The sequence below is a fragment of the Polyodon spathula genome, chromosome 2 (genome assembly GCF_017654505.1).
Source record: "Polyodon spathula isolate WHYD16114869_AA chromosome 2, ASM1765450v1, whole genome shotgun sequence".
Lineage (NCBI taxonomy): Eukaryota > Metazoa > Chordata > Actinopteri > Acipenseriformes > Polyodontidae > Polyodon > Polyodon spathula.
In genome coordinates this window covers 41,351,704-41,375,099 of record NC_054535.1, presented here as the reverse complement: position 1 = coordinate 41,375,099, position 23,396 = coordinate 41,351,704, and the positions used below count along the sequence as shown (strand labels likewise).

The 23,396-nt window shown below is 37.1% G+C and overlaps 1 protein-coding gene across 1 annotated transcript in view; it reads left to right on the top strand.

The window, feature by feature from the left end:
- Positions 1-3,659: 3,659 nt before the first annotated feature.
- LOC121296502 (FRAS1-related extracellular matrix protein 1-like) overlaps positions 3,660-23,396 on the top strand; it is a 54,435-nt gene continuing 34,698 nt past the window's right edge. Inside the window, exon 1 of the mRNA XM_041222131.1 lies at positions 3,660-3,859. The gene's annotated coding sequence lies outside the window, so the exon portion shown is untranslated. The remainder of the gene's footprint in view (positions 3,860-23,396) is intronic.

Below are 23,396 nucleotides of genomic sequence, written 5' to 3'. Positions count from 1 at the left end.
TATATATATATATATATATATATATATATCTTTTTTTTTTTGTTTTTTTTGTTTTTGCAGGTGTACCACAGAAAAGCACAGCAAAGTGTAATAAAGTAACACCTGAAACCTGCTGAATAATGTTACGTTAACATATTGAATTTCAATGCTGACTACCTGATGCTGACGCAGGCCCTCATGAGTGCACAAAATATATATTTTTTGCTAGATCACATACAGACAGCAAAGTTGGTTTGGTTTAAATGGCAGGTTTGGTACATACTAGACAATTGTATGGTCAGTATCTCTGATAAACTGACTTCATATCTGACCATACACAATTTCATAATTCCAGTCCTCTTTCTGCCATATCTTACTTGTGAAATGTTCCTCTTCAACTTCTTTCACCCCAAATATACACTAGCAGTCCATTCTCTGCTGACTTTTGACTGCAGGTTATGCAGTAATGAGGATGACTTCAAGTCCCAGCTATGCATTATTTCTTTATTCAAAGGTTATCTGACACGCCTCATCAGCGAGGCGCTCACACGTGTTATAAACAGCCCTGGAAGCTGAATCCCCAGCAGAAACCACCAGCCAAGAAACACATTCTACCAGCTCTTCCTTTCCACACCAACACCTATCGCAGGAGCATTAACCAGAATATACAGTATTAATCTTCATACAAACACCCCCCTTTCATCCAAACGTTTCTCCTTTCCTGTTACCATATATAAACTCAACAAGGCTGTACAGCTGCTTGGTTAATTCGACTGCCATTAAAACAGACTTTAGACTTTAAATAAGTAACACAGAACACCCTGCTGAGTTTATAAGAAAAGCGTTACTTTGTCTTTGTTGAATTCCGTATGTATAATACTTAAATCATGCCTTCATGCAGCTTATTTTCATGCTAGTTTTATTTCATCTAGTGGCGTCATTTCAGAAAAATGCTGGGAGGAGTTGTGTCAGCATTGAACATTATATGTCTCAAATAGCATCATGAATGAGAAAAAAAATAGGCAGTAATTGGGCCAGTTTACAATGAGATAGCATGCTGTGCTTTGTCAACATTGTTCTTAGTCTTAAAATAAATTATACAAATTGTGTAATGCAAGTATTTTTAAAGCATGCTACTGGTTTATAACAAACTCAAATGTTGTTCCACTAAGTATTATTTTATGGTAATAAAATGTTTAAGGTTAGGGTTGTAATTTTCACTGAACGTTTGTATTTTAAAAGTGGGTATACGCTTTAACGCTAACCAAACTGCTCTACTGTCAGTTAAGTATGAATGTAAACAAATGGCGGTACAATATAATTTTTAAAAATCATTTTAGAGTAGCTGGAAATTACAGTATAAAAACACAAATGCACAGATCGTTACATTGCCCCCTTCTTAGTCTCTTTTTGTCCCCAGGAAGTCTGCAGGGCGCAATGCAACACCTGGTGGCAATCGGCCACCTCTCCCCTAAAACACCAGCCCCCTCTCTTCTTGTTCAGTTTTCTCCCTCCGGATTATTTTGGGTGGGTTGGCGGACGGTGCTGTGATGGAGGTGGTCTCCTCTCCTCCTTCTGTTGAGGAGACTCCAGCATGGACGCAGGCAGTGGCAAAGCTGGCAGTGGTGCGATACACTCCCTCAGTGGCAATACTGTCAGCGGCAATGCTGACAGCATCGTGGGCCACTCCAGCAGGGGCAACGCTGGCAGTGCCAATGCTAGGAGAAGTGCGGGGACCCCCTAAGGGGCAACACTGGCAGTAGCAATGCTAGCAGCGATGCAGGGCACACCACCCTGGCAGTGCTGTGGGGAACTCTAGCAGTGAGCACTCTGGTGGTGGTGGTGTGGGGCACTCTAGCAGTGGTGACACTGGCGGTGGCTTGGGGGCACTTTGACAGTGGTGAAGGCTACTCCAACAGTGACGACGCTGGTGATGGCACAGGGTAATACGGCAGTAGCATGAGGCACTCCAGCAGTGGCAATGCTGGCAGTAGCGCAGAGCACTCCAACAGTGGTAACACTGGTGGTGACGCAGGGCATGTCAGCGGCTGCAGAACCTCTCTCTCCGGCACTCGGGTGGGCAGCACCTTCCTCAGTCACCTGGGCAGGCAGCACCTTCCTCTCCAGCACCCGGGCAGGCAGCACCTCCCTCTCTGATGCTATCGATGGCACCGGCTCCCTGCTTGCCTCTGGGAATGGCTGCCCTCCTCCTCTTTCATGGCAGACAGCTCTTCTACCTCTTTTAAGGGGCAGCAGTCTGCCCGTGTCCCCGAACTCCCCGCAGTCAAAGCACCAACCCTGGTCCTCGAAGTCATCGAGGAGGTCCTCCTATCCACAATCCCACTGGATCCAGGATGTTGAGGATCCAACAGATCCAGTCACCCATCTCCAACTCCTATCAGTTTATGTTCTACGTGACCGGCTTCAGCTCTATCCTGCTCTGACACCAATGTAGCGTTTCACGCAAGAGGCGGAAAACAGAGAGATACTTGTTCTTATTCCAAATCTTTTCTTTATTTAGATGCTCGATCAGCACCCACACAGAGTCCACAGCTCTGTTAGCTTCACAAGATACAACACAGGATACAGGAACATTTACTCAAAATGGAAACCAACAACAACTAATGACGGGCACAGCCCCTTCTTATACCCATAGCTCCACCTCCGTATGCAAATTGGGGAGCAGCGCTTACACACATCCCATTGGTCCTCGGCCGCATACTAGGACCAATGGGCACAGACAAACAACAGCCAGTGGGGACAGACAGATAACAACCAATCACAGTGAAGACACAGAACATGCACAAACAGGCTGACACAGAGAAACAGGACCAATCACAAGGGAGACACAGACCCACACGCAGGCTGACACAGAAATACAGAGCGGGGGAGCACAATTACAGCGGGTATTACAGTACGGGAATTACAGTACAAAAACACAAATGCACTGATTGTTGCAACATCAATAATATTATATAATAGAAATAATAGAACGCAATTCTGTGTTGTCAATATAATCACTGGACAACGATGAACTATCAATCAATAATGAATGAATGCTGCCGTTGCTTTGAGACTCTGAGCATGAGCAACTACATCACATGGCAACCATCGCTGACATTCTGGATCTGGGTTAGATTAGAAAAGAATGATATTTGAAAAAAGTATTTTATTAGTTTGTGAAGAAAACTTTGACCATCTTATATGTGATTATATTATGTGTCTGGAGGGTCAAAAAGTGGAAGACATAATGCCATATAGATAGTCTTGGGGGGGGGGGGGGGTAGTCATATGGAACGTTTCTGTAGAAAAACTATGACGCTAACAGTGGCCGTGTTCAACTGGATAATGTCTTTGGTGAGTAGATAATAACTTTGCAAAGTAGGGTTGTCTCATTTATAAAATTAAACAAAGTTTCCCACCAAACGGTGTGGGATGAAAAATGAATATTATTTTAAGCCAGAGACCATACATGCACACCCACTCTAAAAGTTGACTCGGTTATGCTGTCTCCCATTCCACCTCCTGTATCCATAACCTAACTCTAGTTTAATCAGATAAAAGTCACCACCCGTGTGCCTCTAATTATGAAGTGGTGAAGGTGTTGTCACAACCCAGAGCGCTCAAAGAAAGGAAGGAGGGGCCTTTGATCTGGGGCCTTGCTGTTTATCTTTACTTCTTTATACTCTTAGTTCTTTTCTGCTCAGGGTGGGAAGCCCCAGTGCGTTATTTTGGTCTCTGAGTGAGGGCAAGGCTTTCTCATAACAAGCCAGGTTTGGAGAAAGGGAGGCTGCACCTTAAGCTTTACTCTTTTTCTTCTCCTCAAAAGCAGAGTGAGAGCTTATTTATGTTTTTCGTGTGGCAGCTGTGCAGTGACCAGGTAAGAGTCTGTAAATAATGAAGGTATTGCATAGATAAATGGTGGTATAGGTTGCCTACTAGTGTGGTTTAATGGTAAGAAAATCTATCATTATCCTATCTGGTGCACTGAATATGTTTTTGACTAACTATATCTCAATTTGAGGTAATTATATGCAGTAGAATATCCAGTGAATATATATATATATATATATATATATATATATATATATATATATATTATATATATATTTATATTTATATATTTTTTAAAAATGACGAAATGCTTTACTATTGATTAATAAGGTAATTGTAGGAGAATACACCACATGTATGTGTTGTGTCATGTATTATATTATATGATACAGTAAAGTTGGTCTTTTTATAGTGGAAGAAAGTCTAGTGGATTACTGCTGTGGTTTATTCTATGGTAATTTCAAATTGGTCATCTGTGATACTGGATGGTACAAACTGTCTAGAGAGATGGATCTTAGTTTGGGAGGTTATTGTGGGTAAGGGATAGAAAACTACTTAATGCTTATAAAGTAAATTCTTTGTCTGTTTGCTGCCGTTTAGTGTTGTGATACATCCAACTCTTTTTGAGGTGCAATATGATTGCATGCATTTTAATACTGGATAAATTGCCTGTTGAAAGGTGCAGTGTCTCATATGTTTTTACATGTTTAAGAAGGTTGTTGCTATAAATAAGAGTTCCCTGTAAAACATATTTAGTTTCATTGCAGACCTACTACTCAGTTTGGTTTTAATTAAACTATGTTCTGTATGACCATGGTGTTAATGCAGCTTTGCATGGTTTATGGGCTTTGTAGAAATGCTATATGAGTAATAATGACAGATATTTAAAGAATGCACTTATATCTGAATTGCCATTTAACAGCATTTGTACTTAATGTAACATTGGTCATAAATCACTGCATTGTTGTTCAAGTTTATGTAGAAGTTATTTTAATTAATTTATACAATTGCTTCAAAAACACTAAAAGTTAATGATTTTTTAATATTTGTATTGCAGCTGTATTTAGATTACTTGAATAGACTTCCATAATTTCAGTAAGGTTTCAGTAGTAGTCTCATATCACTAGTGGCAATGCAGTTGCACTGTAATGGCAATACAATCATTTTGATGATACAGCAATCTCTGCGTATAAGAACACCTCCAAAGAGAACACTTCGTCTAAGGGAACACCCTTGTGGTGAAACGGATTTCGCTTAAAAGAACACCTTCTTGGCAATATACTTCACAATGTACTGTTTTGTAAAAAAGCGACTTGTCATCGTGAGAGTGTCTTGAGGGACACTGATTGTTTTATTAAGTCTTTCCAGAACTGCTGTCATATCATTGAATTGTTTTGTATTCTGATTTCCACAAGTGCACCTCATTGCTACAAAATGGCGTGTAAACAAACAGCAAAATGCAGAGCTGTTTCTCTTGCTACACAAACTTGAACATTTTTCAAACTCTTAAAAAAAAAAAACCTGTATCAGACACAAGTTGCTGAGCAATTTGATGTTTCCAATTAAATATTGTGCTTGTCTTTTATATTGCTGCTGCATTTTGTTATGTGTGTGGGGGTGCTGTGTTAATTTAGTTTGACAGTTTGTTAAAGTTAATTTAACCCAAATAATGGCCATTATTTTTACCTCTGTCATTGTGACAGCCCGAAACACACCAGAAAATGTCATGGTATATAGCGATTTAAGCTTTTTGACCGTGTTGTTTTGCTTTAGTTTTATTAACATTAGTTTGTCTGTTACTTTGTTGTTATAGTTTATTAACATACACTTGCTTTACTGTTTTGCTTTTACTTATTCAGTTAATTTCATATGTTGATGCACGTGCGTCATGACAAGTAATACATATGTATTTGTTTATTGATTGATTCATAATACCGTGTCTGGTGGTAAACTCCGTTTTAGAGAACACTTCGGCTATAAGAACACTTTGCTTGCCTCCTGAGGGGTGTTCTCTTAGCTGGAGACAATTGTAGTGCAAAGCAATGCTACAATGATTTGTAAAATAGTACCACAGTGCTACAAATGTCTTATTTGTCATATTTTTACATACCATTCATATGAATCAATACACATCTTCAGCAGTAACTTAGAGCCAAAATCAAACGTGTTGCCATTACTGGCAATGCAGTGTTCAGTCAATGGCCGTGCATGGGTTTCATCAGGTTACCGGTAACAATTAATTATGATGCACCAATAATAATTTGTAGTTTATATATATATATCGAAATTAAATATACAAAATATCTTCTAAAATGGCTTCATTTGAAAGAAAATAACAAAAATCTGATTAACTTTCTTTCATTTTGCTTGGGTGTGCAAAATCCTTTTACATGGGTGAATTTCACCACTGTATTACCTAACACCACCTTCAGGATATTCACTGTGGAAGGGCCCACCCAGCAAGGCGCTGGTTTGGAACATTCAGAGTTGGTGGGCTCTGGGTTGGAGCCCAGCACCACAGAGATAAAATCAGGTCTACCCCTAGTTTGGGGTGGAATATCCCCATGCCTCTCCTTTGACCCAACCCCAATTCACCAGTATTACAGCTCGGAAAACAGTATTAAAAAAGAGTAAAATACAAATCCCACTATATGTTCAACTGTAAAGACATTGTCAATACCCCATATATTATTCATATTCCTTGATCTAAAATCAATATGTTTTTTCATATTACATATTAAACATATTACATCCTGTTTGGAAGCAGCAATGTGTACGTTGCATATCATTCTTCATCAGATTCTGTTGGAGAAAACTGAGTAATAGCAATTACAACTACAAACATAACTACAAAGTATTTTACTTACATTATTGTCACCGATTATAAGATTAATTCTCTGATATTTCCTCCAGCTACTAATAATCTTCAGCAAAAATCATGTTCAGGGGACCAAACACATGAAGCCAAATCCTTTTTGTGATCATACACATCATGCTTGTTATTTTAATAATTATTACTGTGGTGCTTCAAAGCAAGCTAAAAAACTATAATTGCCATAACCACCACAGCCTACACCACTGGGGTATACAATCTTGGTCTTGTAGGAAAAATACTGGATTTTCTTTTACTACAGCCTGATGCACAGCTGGGAATCCTTTAGGTCCCTTTCTGGAGATTTAGCTCTGATGCCGTGTTTCACAGACCATCCAACTCTGGTCTTCTCTCCAATAAGGAAGAAAAGTACAAGCCAAGTTTTCTGAATCACAAAGGTGAAACAAGAAGCCAGATTAAGTACAACATTGACTCTGTACTTCAAATCCCTTGGAAAAAAATGCATTAACTAGAAACTACTGACCAAATTTGAAAATGCCCAAGCCTGCAATGTATGTCAATTTATGTGGACATATTATGCGATCCACTAGACCTATAAAAACGTGTTGTGTGCAACTAATCAGCAACAATAATGGGAAAGCAGAATGATCATTTCAGTGACAAGCAGCAGGCAGGCCAGAGTGACCTGAGTCACAGAAACCTTCAATGCTTAACAAGACATCACTGTTTCCACTTGCATAATATTTTGGGAGATATACATTGTGTGGGCTGTCAAAGCCATTATCAAATGGGACAGTCAACGCATATTGCAAGTCTAAATAAAACTATCAATAATTTTGTCTTGTAGATACATGTCATTTAACTGAAAGACAGATCTTACTGTTTAGTGCAACTGCATTTGCTTATATAGATATTTATTAAGAGACTGTTACTCCAGTGTCCATGTCTCTTTAGACACAGTCAAAGCAGTGCTGTCATGTTAAATTAACCCAGATAACAGCCACCTACTTTAGGCCAATCGTTTGCTCTGCTCTGTGAATTGCATCTTGATAGTCTCTTCCTGGTTAAAAGTTTTGGCAATTGCTTGCAACATTCTTGTATCTGTTTGCAAGTTTGCAAGTCCTTCTCGACACATACATTTCTGCTGCAAATGGCACCAATGAGTTAGGAATGCCAGTCATTGATGAATGCATACTGCACCATCCCTAAAAATATTTATACTGTATATCTCCTGTGTTAGGTGACTTGAAACATCACTGACTGAAGGCAGTACTAATTCGCAGATTTATTAACTCTCTTTCTTTGTTTATGGTTCATACAATAACGGGTTTGGAACTGACACTGTCACACACATCAACAAAGTGAAAAAAAAAAAAACCTTTAGAACCCTACAGTATCTGAAGTGATACCATTTTTTCAAAGAAAAATAAAACACTATTGTAACATTATAAAACTAGCCTGTAAATTACTCAGTTATTGTTATATGTAGTTTCTTGCTGGTTTTATACTTTCTAAAATATTCTATTCCCCCTTGCAAATTGATGGCAGATCAGTGCTGTTTAGATAATCCAATCTGATAGGGTAAGATTTGGATTTCCAACCCATTGTCAGGCTTAAAATGTCAGAAATATCTCTGTTGCTTCCCTAGGGATTAGATACTGGCATGCTTAGATCATGTCTGAACCCGTGCCAGTTCATTCCATCCAAATTTGATGAGCAAAGCAATTCAAAAGCAATTATTCTTTATACTTTATTTGAAAAAAAAAAAAACTAAATCCGATTACGGTATTAGGAAGTTATAAAGCATGTTGTTTCTTGATTTCTTAATCTGTCCTCCTTTAATCAGCTGGTTTTTGTTAGATTTTTTTTATTAAAACATTGTTTATATTGAGTTTTTTTTTTCATTTTATAATATGGTAATAAATTGTCATCTCAGTCCATTGAATTGAATGGAAAGGCAAGACATGAACTGGAGACTATAGGGTTCCAAGATGAATGCATTACCATTCCACTGAAACACAAGCTCTGCCCTGAGCAGGGAAGTGTCTTAAGATGATGTCAGTATTATTAACTGATCCATCACTAGGTGATGATTTATTACAATATCATTCAAATAAAAATGTAAAAAAAAAAACAATCCTTCTCTTGATTTCATTAAATGTAAGCAGTTAGAGGCAGCTGCTGTTGGTACAAAGCTCTGGCCTCGGTCACTATCGGTTCATAAACAGATTTCTTTTCACAGTGGCAGCAAGTGGGATTCTGTCAGTTCAACATTCCTAAAGGCAATGTTCAGATAAACAGACCAAAAAAAAATGGATTATGATTCTAATCCGGTTTTAACTTGACCACTGGATCACCACACCACTTAGCATGTTTGGCAGACAATCTCAAAGGACAGCTATGGTTTTGATGGTCATGAAGACTGAACCTGTCCTTCAAGATGATGTTACCAACAAAGCAGCCTGAAGAATGCTTACTGAGCAAGGCTGCTTTGGTGTCCAGTGCTTCTAATCCAGCATCCATCAAGATCAAGTATCGTTATAACACAACCACAATGAACACACTGACCAAGAATGTCAAAAGATTATTTTTAATGCAGTCCTAAGATTCATCAGTGTTTAAGGTTATGGATGACCTTTCAAAAGCAATGATAAAATCTTATTTTTAAGGTTCTACCTTTTAGAATGATCAGTTTTTTAAAAACAGCATACATGAGATACTCTCCATAACCAATATCTGTTACAAGGTAATTATTTACCGTATTTTAGATAGACAATCTCAAAGTCACTAAACTGCCCTAAAGATGGATCGAAATTTTAAACCGTGTTGCATTTGTGTACAGATTTATACATGTTGTAGGATAACCTCTTATTATCAGAGGGTCAGATGTGCTGGTTAAAATTACAGTTTGCAGTTTTCCTATGCTTTTCCCAAAGTTACATACTATACATTTACAAAAGTTTTACCACATGGTCTGCGATGTCTTTTTTGTTGGCTTTTTGTTTTATTTTTTAATATGCTTTAGCATACCTCTTTGAGCTTCACAATGCCCTGTGCTTTATTTACAATCCTTTCACGATACTTTATTACACTATGCCATGTTTTTGATATACACTTTTGTAAGGGTTATTCTCACCAAAAAAGGCATTGTAGTCCCACAGTAAAAAACAACAATATTTATTTACTTACTTGTTTTGGAAACATGTACAGCCTTAGGAACAGCTGAACTGGATGAACTTTATATGTTTAGGCAGGATAATACAATAATTGGAGTTTGTTTTACATAGTTAATTGCTCTACTCTCAAGATCACATCATTTGCCAAAATGCTTATAGTGTTTTAGTGTCACACATTCATTAGTCACCCGGCTTACATGGATTTAGGGCTATGGAGTTTGAAATAACAACTGGACAATTTGCAGTTCCTAGCCCAGCTGGGAAAGATTAAACGTTTGACAGGATTTAGCCATTGTGTTACTTGTTTAGTTTGGAAGATATCTGTGGTTTTGTATCTTATGGGGTTTAAAGTTCCCTGCAGTTCCACTGACCATCCTTTTAATGTTCCAATTCAAACTGTAGGTTATCCTTCTAGAAGACATTAGGCGGGTGTTTGTGTTTATATTATCGGTATTATTTATTTTTTTATTACGATTACTCTATGTAACACTACTATGTAGTGAGTAGTTTTTCGAGATTTACGATTATACTGTTTTTACAGTAGAATCGTAAATCTCGAAAAACTACTCACTTCTAAATCTTTTGTAGTCATTTTTGTATTACTTTAGTATAAATACATGTTAATTTGGATTCATATGTTGTTTTTTTCTGACTTTATGTGAACTAAAAGACACACATTTGCATGTTTTCCCATTGGAAATAGTGATATTTTGAAATATCTCCGTCCTGGTCACAAAAGCGAAGTTTGTGGGGAATAATAGCCATTTTCTATACTTTTGAGGCATAAGCAATTAGGAAATAACACTTACTACCCAGGAACAAAAAACAAAAAAAAAAATTGTCACACGGTGTTATTTTATCATGTGCCACTGTCCTAAGTAGACTTTGCATTCTGGAAAAGGAAATACAAATGCCATTTTCCATGTGCTACATTTTGTCACAAAAAAAAAAAAAATACCAAAACAAACAAACGAAAAAAACTTTGACGAATAAATAAGTTGCCACACATACAGAGGGGTCATTTATTCCTCCTCAAGTCCCTTTGAGTTATAGCCAATAGGTTTTCATTCCAGCATGCCTTGTTTTTTACTGCATGAAACCCTCATAAATTCTATCAGCAAACATCTAGAATTCAGTTTTGTTTTGTAATGCGTAGGCCAAGAGTACAGCATGTATTTCTGACCTTAATAAGACAAATATTTTTTCAATACACATATAGTCCAGGACTGTAGATATAAAAGCTTTGCTGTCAAAATTACCATTAAAAGTCCACTCATGAGTCAGACCACTGCAAATTTTATGGAGTTTTTTACTGACAAAACCTCAAACCTTTTCTTATATCACTTTGTACTATTCAACACCCATCACTCACTGAGTGCTCCCAGATACAGGCACATCTTTTATTATGTATGCACCAAAGGTTTATGACAGGCCATCATAGAAAAGATTGTGTAGTGAACACTAGTTTAGAAACAAAACAAAAAAATCGGATTAAAAGTTTGAAAAGTGAAGAGTTTTGGCTTGAAGAATGAAACAGGTTGTAGCATGCTTGTTACTGCTCCCCTGTTGCTGATAATGACACCAGAAGATGAGACATGGTGTTATATTTTTTGATAGCAGTCACCACCTTTTACATAAGTGTCACATAGAAAGACAAAATTATATACACCATAGAGAGATCATTTGCCTATTTAATGTAGCTGTTTGGAAGGGTTTGTCAATGTAATTTTTGGGGTTTGAAAGCCATTATTCCCTAATCTATGCTGATTGCCTGTTATGTAGACTCTAATCTCTGGTCCCATCTGCTGTTTTCCGTGGCATCTTATATATCATGTTGAGATGTTTTCAGTTGCTTAATCTCTTGGTAAATAAATTAGAAAGTCACTTGCTGAGCGAGGTTAGACTGTGTGTCTCTACACATCTGCTGCCTTGGAATGCCTTGCTAATTTCAGAACATCTACTCTCCACCCACTGAATAGTGGAAAAATATGTCCTTGCTGTGGTATTTTAGTCATCTCGGTTGTGATTTGTACTACATAAGACAAACTACTGGGATAATTTGGAGCAATGACTATTTAGGTTTTAATAAATTATAAATATAGTAGTTTTAGTGTTTCCAAGTTGTATTTATTGGACACATTTACAGCTATGGCCAAAAGTTTTGCATCACCTAGAATTTTAGGATTGAGACAAAATATAAAATAAAAACCATATGAGCATAATTTAGATTTTTTATTTAACATCATGTAATCAGAGAAACTACCAAATGATATTATAAAAGTCTACTGGAAGCCAGAATACTGGTACAGTATTTCAGGTTAGATTTTCAAAAAAATGTCACATTTTTAATTTGTCAGTTTTCGTTAAGTATATGGAAAACTACAAAGCAGTAAATAATTATAATGTTAACGTAACATTAACATATAATGTTACACTATGTAACACATTTTTTGTTCCTGGGTAGTAAGTGTTATTTCCTAATTGCTTATGCCTCAAAAGTATAGAAAATGGCTATTATTCCCCACGAACTTTGCTTTTGTGACCAGGACAGTGATATTTTGAAATTTACCTATTTCCAATGAGAAAACGAGCAAATTTGTGTCTTTTCATTCACATAAAGTCAGAAAAAAACAACATATGAATCCAAATTAACATGTATTTATACTAAAGTAACACAAAAATGACTACAAAAGATTTAGAAGTGAGTAGTTTTTCGAGATTTACGATTATACTGTAAATCACTTTCATGAATCAGCCCCCAAATGTAGTCTCCCATCATGTTCTCGTTATACTGTCCTTGGTAACGACGTTCAAAGTCCAGTATATCCTGGTGGAAGCGCTCGCCTTGTTCCTCCGAGTACGCTCCCATGTTCTCCTTGAATTTATCTTTGAGGGACGTCCTAAAGCCCATTGTGCCGTAGTTCCTCACCAGAGTCTCAACCAGCTCCACATAGTTTTCGGCCTTGTGATTGCCCAGGAAGCCCCGAACCACTGCGACAAAGCTGTTCCAAGCCGCTTTCTCCTTACTAGTGAGCTTCTTGGGGAATTCATTGCACTCCAGGATCTTCTTTATCTGTGGTCCGACGAAGACACCGGCTTTGACCTTTGCCTCAGACAGCTTAGGGAAAAAGTCTTGAAGGTACTTGAAGGCTGCTGACTCCTTATCTAGAGCTCTGACAAATTGTTTCATATGGCCCAATTTGATGTGCAGTGGTGGCATCTGCACCTTTCGGAGGTCCACCAGTGGCTCCCACTTGACGTTGTTCCTCCCCACAGAGAACTCGGTCCGCTGTGGCCAGTCCTGCCTGTGGTAGTGCGCCTTGGTGTCCCTGCTGTCCCAAAGGCAAAGATAGCAGGGAAACTTGGTAAAACCACCTTGGAGACCCATCAGGAATGCCACCATTGCAGCATCTTGATGCCATCTCAGTAAAATGCAGATATGTATCCATTTAGGCAGCTGGAACTAAACTGAACTGGTGGGCTTAAGGCCCCTGTATTTATACTACTATTGATATTACTGGAAAGTTCTAGAAAGTTCTAGAAGTTACTCCAAGTTTACTCAGCACTGAATCTATCTGGAATGTTCTGGAAAATAGGTACATTTCAAAATATCACTGTCCTGGTCACAAAAGCAAAGTTTGTGGGGAATAATAGCCATTTTCTATATTTTTGAGGCATAAGCAATTAGGAAATAACACTTACTACCCAGGAACCAAAAAAAAAAAAAAAAAATTGTTACACTGTGTTATTCAGCAGGTTTCATTCGACTATATGAAACAAAATGTGTTAATTCTATAGGTTGACCTTTTGCCAAACGATACCTACATGTAATCTTCTTTTTGTTAGTAACGCTGGGGTCTGCTAATTGTTCTGCTTATTTGTGTTTCGGATAGCTTATTGTAATGATGTTTTTCCATGATGAAAAGAAAGCTGTTTCTTTTGATATCTATAGATAGGACCATATATATATATATATATATATATATATATATATATATATATATATATATATATATATATATATATACACACACATATATATATATATATATATATATATATATTCTTTAATACTTCATTCACACAAACAGATGTTTCATTGATCTTTTACCAGAAGATGCATGCAAGCAACGTGTCAGGTGTTGTTATTGTGAGGTTGTGGTGAAAGCTTGTGGGAAAGGATTCATTGTAAATCTCTTCAAGAGTTTGAGGAAATTCAATTCAACAAGTTTAATCCTCTTCACATTTGAACCGCCAAAGTAATGCAACTTTAGTAGCTCATTTTACAACAACACAAGGGAGTTTTATTTAATGTGTTACTGGGAAAGAATGAATGCTTGCCCTTTGCCCCCTGCTGCATTGTATAAATGAATGAGAAGAGGAAGGCCATATTATTCACCACACTATACACCTGTTTTAATTATGAACTGATGTCAGGAGTTGACAGTGATTACTTTTTTATGACTGTATGATTCTTAAAGAATTACCAGTGCTTAAAATGAATTGCTTCATATTTATACCTTTGCTGTAGGTCTCATGGTCTGATTGCAGCTAGAGTGAATTTTAACCACAACACATGAAATGATTAGATATGAGGAATAAGCTGCAACTTTGTAGCTTATAGCATGGTATTCCCAATTTGTAGTATAAAATACAAGTAAAGAATCACATAGTGCAAATATGAGGTAAGAACAGTGATTTTAAACCTTGGTTAGCAGTAAAACAAAAAAATTGCGAGTGGTTTAAAAGGAATAGTTTACAAGATTTTCATTGTATCGCTCCAGCAGAACAGAAACAAATCCCAGACAGAAACTTTTCTGGTGGTATGTATAGTCCTGTAACCACAAAACTGTTTTTCCTACATAAATCTGAATAACACACCTTGTCAACAGGAAGGGATGGTGTTACCAGGTATGGGTTTACATCTTCATAATCCCCTCCTTGGCTTGATAAGATCACTGTTTGACTTTATTACACACACTTCTTAATCCTCCTTCTCCTCCGAGCACTGAAACTCGCTGCACAGTATAATTAGAACATCTCAGCTAGAGCAGGTCCGTCACTCAGGTAAAGCTCTTTGATACGGTCTGTGTAACTCTCTTCCATGTAATTACTCTCAGCACTCTGGCTGCGGATTTGAGAAGATCAAAATACATTTGCTGCCTGGGAGTCTGAGGGGCACGAAAGGGGTGTTTTTTTTTTTTTAAATGTTGCATTCGTCTATAGAGTCACTGACAAAAACAAAACACCTGAAAGGTTTAATGCATGAATATTCAACTAAAACAATTAATTAATTAAAATTCCTGAGCAAAAAAATTACTTTTGAAATTCTTTCACAATAGAACAAATAATATCAAACTGACTGTGTACTAGTTTTGTCCTCCTTCTGAACACCAAAAAGCATGAATTAATTGATTACCATGGTGAGTACCTGAACCATTTCAACAGAAAAGGGGAGGTTTTGTTCCTGTTTATTATATCTTATGGGATGCGATTAATAAACCAATTGGAATGATGGATGTAATAATAATACTTCATTTACTGATACTTTCAAATACTTCAGTCACTTACAAGAACATCTCACCCAAAAGACAGAACACAAGGAGGTGAAGTTACTTGCTCAGGGTCACACAATGAGTCAGTGGCTGAGCTGGGTTTTGAACTGGGTACCTGCAGATTACAAGGCTGTTTCTTTAACTCCTTGACCACACAGCCTCCTATGTATTTGAAAAATGGCCTTAAAGTGTAAGTAGTGGGGTTCAGAAAAGCATTACACGCCCCCTCGTGTTGCTACAACTGTTTAAATAAAGTTCTTTTCATTGTTAACATCCTGACAACATCCTGACAATATAACAACTTTTTATACTTATACGTTCAAGTCTGTTTCAAAGCTCTTTTCAAAATGTTTGAAAAATATTTTATACCTAACCTATAACAATCCTTTCCTCATTATCATTGCTTGTAGTTGCATCATTCGTCAATAAGCCTTCCTTCATTATAACTGCTTTCCAGGTATTGCTTGACCTAGCGTCTTCCCATACTATATCTCCTGGTCACTACTAATTCCTGCTCTTTGTTTCTAATTATATTTACTCTTGCTACTTTTCGATATTAATTGGTAAAGCTAGTTAAACGTCGAATTCCTAAAAATATAAGTTCGACTGAAATAAATTCTTACCAAAGAAATGTTTTTTATCATTTTTGTGTACTGGTGGTTTGGTCTGTGCACCTTGTTTTGTGTTAGTTCTCAGTTTCAAAACCCTTGATTGACTGGAGTATTGTACAAATCTCAATAAGAACCACTCAGAATGACTGCAGATGTCATAAGAATGCAAGAGGATATTTAAAAAACAGCTTTGAAAATAATTTGAAGCTCTCCTATGTTCTTCTGGGGTTTGCATTTATTCTAAATGAATACATTTCTGCTTTTCCAATACTGAGATTTGTATTATTTTTAATAAGTGACAGCTATTTTTTTTTTTTTTCTGCAGGCAAATGTTCTTGGCACTTGTTTATTGAGAAAAGAGAGGGGTGAAGCTGTCCTTTAACTTAACTGATTGAAAGAAAAATGAGGTATCATCTTTGTTCATACTCTGGACATACAAATACGAATTTGTGTATTTTATTTATATGAACATGTCTTTCATTGAAAGAAGGCTGCTTTCAAATAGTCAGCTTCTTCATTTAACAATCACATCAATGTTGGGAAACTGAAGAGAAGTTTTTACAAGAGATGTAGAGTAGCCTAATTTTTATATCATAAAATAACTTCTGAGTCAACATTATGGCTGATATGATGTGTAGGAGTTATGTAAACAAAATAAGGTAAAAAAAAAAGTCCTTGGATGCAGGACTTGGTGTTTTCCTGTAGTCTTCATATTTTCATTGTCAGCTTTAGTGAGGAGAACCTGAGAGCATGATCATTAATATATAGAAAGGTACCAGTACTGTGTTCTTTTTAATGTTGTGATTAATCTGGGCTGTCCTTGTACGACTAGGAGACCATGCAGGAACAACATGCCTACTCCTCTTATCTCCTTGACATCATGTCTTCCAGACTAAAGTCATACCAAAGGAGCTGTATCAATCAAAACAAGCACATGTAAATGAAACGGTATGCTTCAGACAGTTAGAAATTCCTGCTGTGGCCTACACTGGTTTTACTGGTTTAAAAAAAAAAAAAACACACACTTTACTCTATTTTTCAACTTAATTGATAGTTATTCAGCATTACACTTCAGTAAATCTAGCTGCTGTAAACCACTGCTCTCTCTTGTTTTATTTCCTAACTCCCAACTTGAGCCAGACATAAGGCTTCAAGAGGGTGCCTGACATTTCGACAGAAAAGTAAAGAAAAAAAAAAAGGCCTGCGGTATATTTACACTTAAACTTGCTGGAATGAGATACAAAATCACATAAACATTGTGATGTAGATTTGGAAGGAAAATCTAAAATCTGTTGTAGCGAAGGAGTTTATGACTATGAGTGCTGGCAGTCTTAGAACTGCCGTCAATTCCATTTGCACATACTGTATTTATATAAAAAAAAAATACTTTGTAAGATTTTTTATGTGTTTTATACTATAACAGTTATTATTATTTTCAGTATTGTCTTAAGTAGATTTTTGGAAAATAATCCTCGGTTAAGCCTTTGCAGTTATCTTGTCCTTTTGCATTTTAGACCTGCCTCACAAGATTTCATCTTCCCAACAAGATAAAAAAGGGGCCACACATAGCTACCCCTGACTCTCTGCAATGTCTAAAACAACCTCTCAATCTCAGGATAATCACATCAATCATCTCCTGTAAAGTTTATGTTTTAAAGTTTCCATTACAGACTAAGATGAATGTAATGTTGTGAAACAGATGGCCGTGAGTGAGACCCCTTCACAGAGCAGAATGATTAAGATAGACATCTGTGAGGGTGGTTGAAAAAGTTATTGCTACCAGGGCTACAGTGTATTTTCATATTTAAATCCCTACCTTATTTTTCAAAGCAGTCATCTTTCTATCAGTGTTTGTAAACACTGGTGAATCCCTCCAAACAACTAGGCTGACCAAAAGCTGGACCTGGTGCTTGGAAGGATTAATACTGTGTTTATATAGCAAAGTTAGACCATGTAGACATTCAAAGAAATTCTAGTCACTGTGGGTGGAATTTACAAAAGAGCAAAACATAAACATTGAGAAGCAGGGTTTTCATGACGTTTGTCAACCATTTTGGTGGTGCTATACATCTCAGACATCAATGTGACAGGAAGAATTTCCTGAAATAGTTTTCACTGCAGCCATACAGTGTATCAGCTCTGATCCCTTTAAACCTCAGAAGTCAAGCAAGATTGCTCAATACTTGGGGTGGATTTTGCGAGAAATATCAGGAATGCTGACCATTGCATATGCACAGTACAGTAATCTCTGGCTAAGAGACCCCCCTTCAGGAAGCAAGTGAAATGTTCTTCTAGCCCAATTGTTCTCCAAGATGGAGTTAACCACCAGACACAATATAAATCAATCAATAAATAAATGCACATGTTTTGCTTGTCATGACGCACGTGCATCAACTTATGAAATGAACTGAATAAGTAAAAGAAAAGCCATAGGCAAGTGTATGTTATAATAATAATAATAATAATAATAATAATAATAATAATAATAATAATAATAATAATAATAATATAATAATAATAATAATAAAATAACAGACAAACTAACAGCCAAACTAACGTTAATAAACTGTCAAACTAAATTAACACAGCACCCCTACACACGTTAAAAATGTATACAATATTCAAGACATGCAGATTATTTAACAGAATGGTGAAGCAACTCACCAGAAAACACCAAATTGTTTGGCAACTTGTGCCTGATTCAGGTTTTTTTTCAAGAGTTTGAACAATTTCCAACTATTTGTAGCAAGAGAAACAGTGGAGCATTTTGCCATTTGTTTACATGGCATTTTGTAGCAATGAGGTGCTGTGGAAAAGATGATGTGTGGGGTGACGTCAGGCCAGGAAGCAGACAGGACACAGACAGGACTGGTGAGTGAATTGTGCTGGTTTATTATAAAATAAAAGGTTTAAGCAGAAAAACAAAAACACTTTGACAAAACAAAATGGCGTGTTGGCCAAAATAAAGACAAACAAAACACTGTCCCAAATTAGTACCGAGCAGAGGTGGTTTAGCACAAGTAGCAATTGTTATTATTATTAAAGTTTCTCTCTCTCTCTCTCTTTCCTGTGCCGAGATTCAATTACTAATTAACCATTCACTTGAATCTTGGCACGTGAACTAATTTGTGCAATCCCGTGCTCACATACTATACACATTTTAAACTGCACGTGAAGTAATTGTGAAATCCCCGTGCCTAAATACAATTATACAGCTTACATCACTTGTGATCTATAACCCACACTCCATGCAGCACTACAATACTACAATAATACATATAACAGACAACATGAAACACAAAATGTGCACAGGGGCGGGGCACCCTGCCACAGTGTGCACTCGTGGAAATCAGAATAACAAATAATTCAATGATATGATGGTGGTTCTGGAAAGATTTAATAAACCAATCACTGTGCCTCCAGATACTCTTGCAATGACAAGTTGCTTTTGAAAAGACTGAATAAAGCATTTTAATTTGTTTGTTGATGATGAGTTACTCAATCTATTGATTCCAAGTGGAATCTCCCAACCATTGACTTTCATTATGACACAGCCATGTGTTTGGACTAAAAAATAACTGTCATCGCACCCAAAGGAAGGAGCAAGCTGGCTTCCAGGAGGAATAGCGAGGTACTTTGTTTTTGATAAAAAAAATAAAATTCAAAAACACCAGCATGGTCAATTCCATTACAGATTCTTTTTTTTTGCCTGGCTAGTTTTGATTCCTATTGTACTGAACTGAATAGGGACATGAGAGCGAGAAAGCTAGCAATGAGTGGCACTGCATAATGAAAACAGATTCTGCACAATACTCTAATGCTTTTCATTTGAAAGTAGCTGACTAGGAGAAATAACACTGTAACAGGATACAGTTTTTAATAAGCTAAACATAAGAATGTTATGGGTGGTGGGGGTGGTAGTAGGCCTCATTTACAACATCATTCTCGTAAGTTTTGCAACAGAGAAACAGTCCTATTGCCCTTTTCCTCCAGTTGTTTATAATATACGTTTAAAGTAAATCAAATCAAATGCTTCAGTATGCTACACCCCCACCGGCCTTTCTCACCTCTTGCGGTTCCTGTATGATGTATGTGTAACAGAAGGCTTTTACTGTATTGACGAATACAAAGCAGGGATGCCGACTGCATAACAAATTATTCATTCATGTGAGGGACAACCCTTTTTCATAAAAATGGAAGCTGCTAACCACTGTGTGATGGGGTCACCCCTCTCCTGTGTGCATTATGTGTTTGTATTATGTATTACTGAATTATGATTTAAGTGTTTGTTGTGCACTGTTGTTTTAGGTAAGCAGGAAAAGGGTTAATTGCCTTCCCTGCCAAATCACTTCATATGTAGAATGTGCCTGAGTCTGACTGAATGACTAACAAGCAGTCAAGCTCAGGCACAGCTGTATAAAAGAGGCAGGAATCCCAAAGTCTGGGTTGGGTGTTCAAGGAGAAAGAACAGGAGAGAGACATGAGTGAAGAATATAAACAATTGCTATTCATGTTGGCTTTACACCAACACAATACCTGTTGCTTTATTTTACCTCTTTGTTTTGGCAATCGTACCTTTTGTTTTATTAGGTGTTTGTTTTGTGTTAAAACATTTTATTTTACAATAAATAAGCGCACCAGCGCTTCATGCCGCAGTATGAGTGTCTTTACTTTCTGGTCTGACGTCACTACCAAGCTAAACGTGACATCCTGTTAGTATATCAGTCCTGAAGGATTTGAAAGTTATTGAAGAACCTTACAGATGATGCAGAACAGCCAGTGCAGCCAGAACCAGAACCGGGTGTGAGAACGAACATCCTATAGCTGTGAAGAATATTCAGGGATAAATATTGGGACTTTCTTTCTATGCATCGGGATGCAGGACATTTGCTAGGAAATCAGGACTGTCCCGACCATATGGGGGTTTTACCTATTTTCCCAGAATACACAAGAATATTGCTGTGTGGTGGTGCTGCCTGCTTACATTTAAATAACATGTGGGGGTTGCCATCATGCATCCATCATGCATGCATCACATAATCAAAGAGTCGCATACTAAAACGATCTTTTATGTTAGCAAAATGTTCCTCGAAGCATGAAAACTCCAGGCTGCTCTGCAAAACATGTTCCCTTTTTTGTCTTGTATACTGAGCTTCATACCATAATAAAACAGGATCCACTGTATATTAACTAAACTACAAAGGGTTAGATACAGCAGGCAGTTATTCCTATTTAAACTACAACTCCAATTTGGATTAAATAGAAAGATGGATGCAACAGTACCATCATATATACTTGTTTAGTTTTGGCCAAGGCTCTCCTGGAACCAGAACACAAATTGATAATGAGACAGACAACACAAGTACTGACAACTAGCAGGCCTCCCAAATCAAAGAGCAACTCATCCTTGTAGACTACAGGAAGAGAGGGTGTTGTTGAAGAGGATAGGGGTATATGCCAAAAAAAGAAGCTTGGAATAAGTAAACAATGGCTTTTCAAGCAATGAGACTGTGCAAACTGATAATGACAAGGGAAACACCACAAGAATGAAAAAACACCAGGAATTTTCATTATTATAGGTTTACTGTGTTATACTGTTGATTTGCCTTGGGTTACATATATATATACAGTGGCTTGCAAAAGTATTCAGACCCCTGACCAATTCTCTCATATTACCGAATTACAAATGGTACATTGAAATGTTATTCTGTTTGATATTTTATTTTTAAACACTGAAACTCAGAATCAATTATTGTAAGGTGATATTGGTTTTATGTTTGGGAAGCTCCCAGTTTGCACCGATGAAAGAAATTGCTCTAACGACGACACAATTACCTTACCATTGGCCTGCACTTGTGAACCATTAAAGTTGCTGTCACATTTTCTGGATAAAAACCCCACTGTTGAAGGATCATTGGTAAGGCTGTGAATCTGAAGGAAAATGAAGACCAAAGAGCATTCTACAGAAGTTAGAGATAAAGTAATACAAATGCATAGATTAGGGAAAGGGTACAAAATAATATTCAAGTGTTTGGATATCCCAGTGAGCACAGTTGGATCAATAATCAGGAAGTGGAAGCTGCATCACACCACCTAGGCACTACCAGGAAAAGGCCGTCCCTCAAAACTCAGCACTCAAACAAGAAGGAGACTTGTGAGAGAAGCCACAGAAAGGCCAACAATCACTTTGAAAGAGCTACAGAGTTCAATGGCTGGGAGTGGAGTAATGGTGCACCAATAAACCATATCAAGAGCTCTGCATAACACTGGCCTGTATGGGAGGGTGGCAAGAAAGAAGCTGTTACTCAAAAAGTACCATCTGAAAGCACGTCTGGAGTTTGCCAGAAAGCATGGGAGTGACCCAGCTGCGATGTGGGAAAAGGTTTTGTGGTCAGATGAGACCAAGAGAGAGCTTTTTGGCCAAAACTCAAAGCGCTATGTGTGGCGCAAACCTAACACTGCCCATGCCTCAAGACACACCATCCCTACAGTGAAGTATGGTGGTGGCAGCATCATGCTGTAGGGATGCGTCTCATCAGCAGGGAATGGGCATCTTGTTACAATTGAAGGAAGAATGGATGGTGCAAAATACAGTAAAATACTACAAGAGAATCTGCTTCAGTTCGCTAAAAAACTGAAGCTTGGGAGGAAATTCACCTTTCAGCAGGACAATGATCCCAACCACAAGGCCAAAGCAACATTGGAGTGGCTCAAGAACAAAAAGGTGAATGTCCTACAGTGGCCCAGTCAAAGTCCTGATCTCAATCCCATTGAGAATCTGTGGCACTATTTGAAAATTGTGGTCCACAAGCATCATCCAACCAACCTGAACAACCTGGAATGAATCTGCCAAGAAGAATGGGCCAAAATCACTCCGACACTGTTATTGCAGCAAAAGGTGGCTCTACCAAATATTAATGTGTGGGGATTGAATACTTATGCAAGCAAGATATTTCAGTTTTTTATTTTTCTTAAAAATATTTCCCAACATAAAACCAATGTCACCTTACAATAAGTGATTTTGAGTTTAAGTGTTTTAAAATAAAATATCAAACAGAACAAAATTTCAATGTACCATTTGTAATTCAGTAATATGAGAGAATTGGTCAGGGGTCTGAATACTTTTGCAAGGCACTGTATGGTTTAAATTACACTATATATATATATATATATATATTATATATATATATATATATATATATATGGAAGTTTCACAGATTAAATTGTTATAGAGGTCATCATTTACAGGTTAAAAATATAAAAATGAAGTCAAGAGAACCTAATTGTCCAACAGACTTTACCTCAGTGTTTATGATTGAGTTTATACATTTATGTCATTAAAGATATGAGAGAAAAAGTGTAGGCAGTATATTTAAAAAGTATTATATAAAAATAGAAAAACAAATAT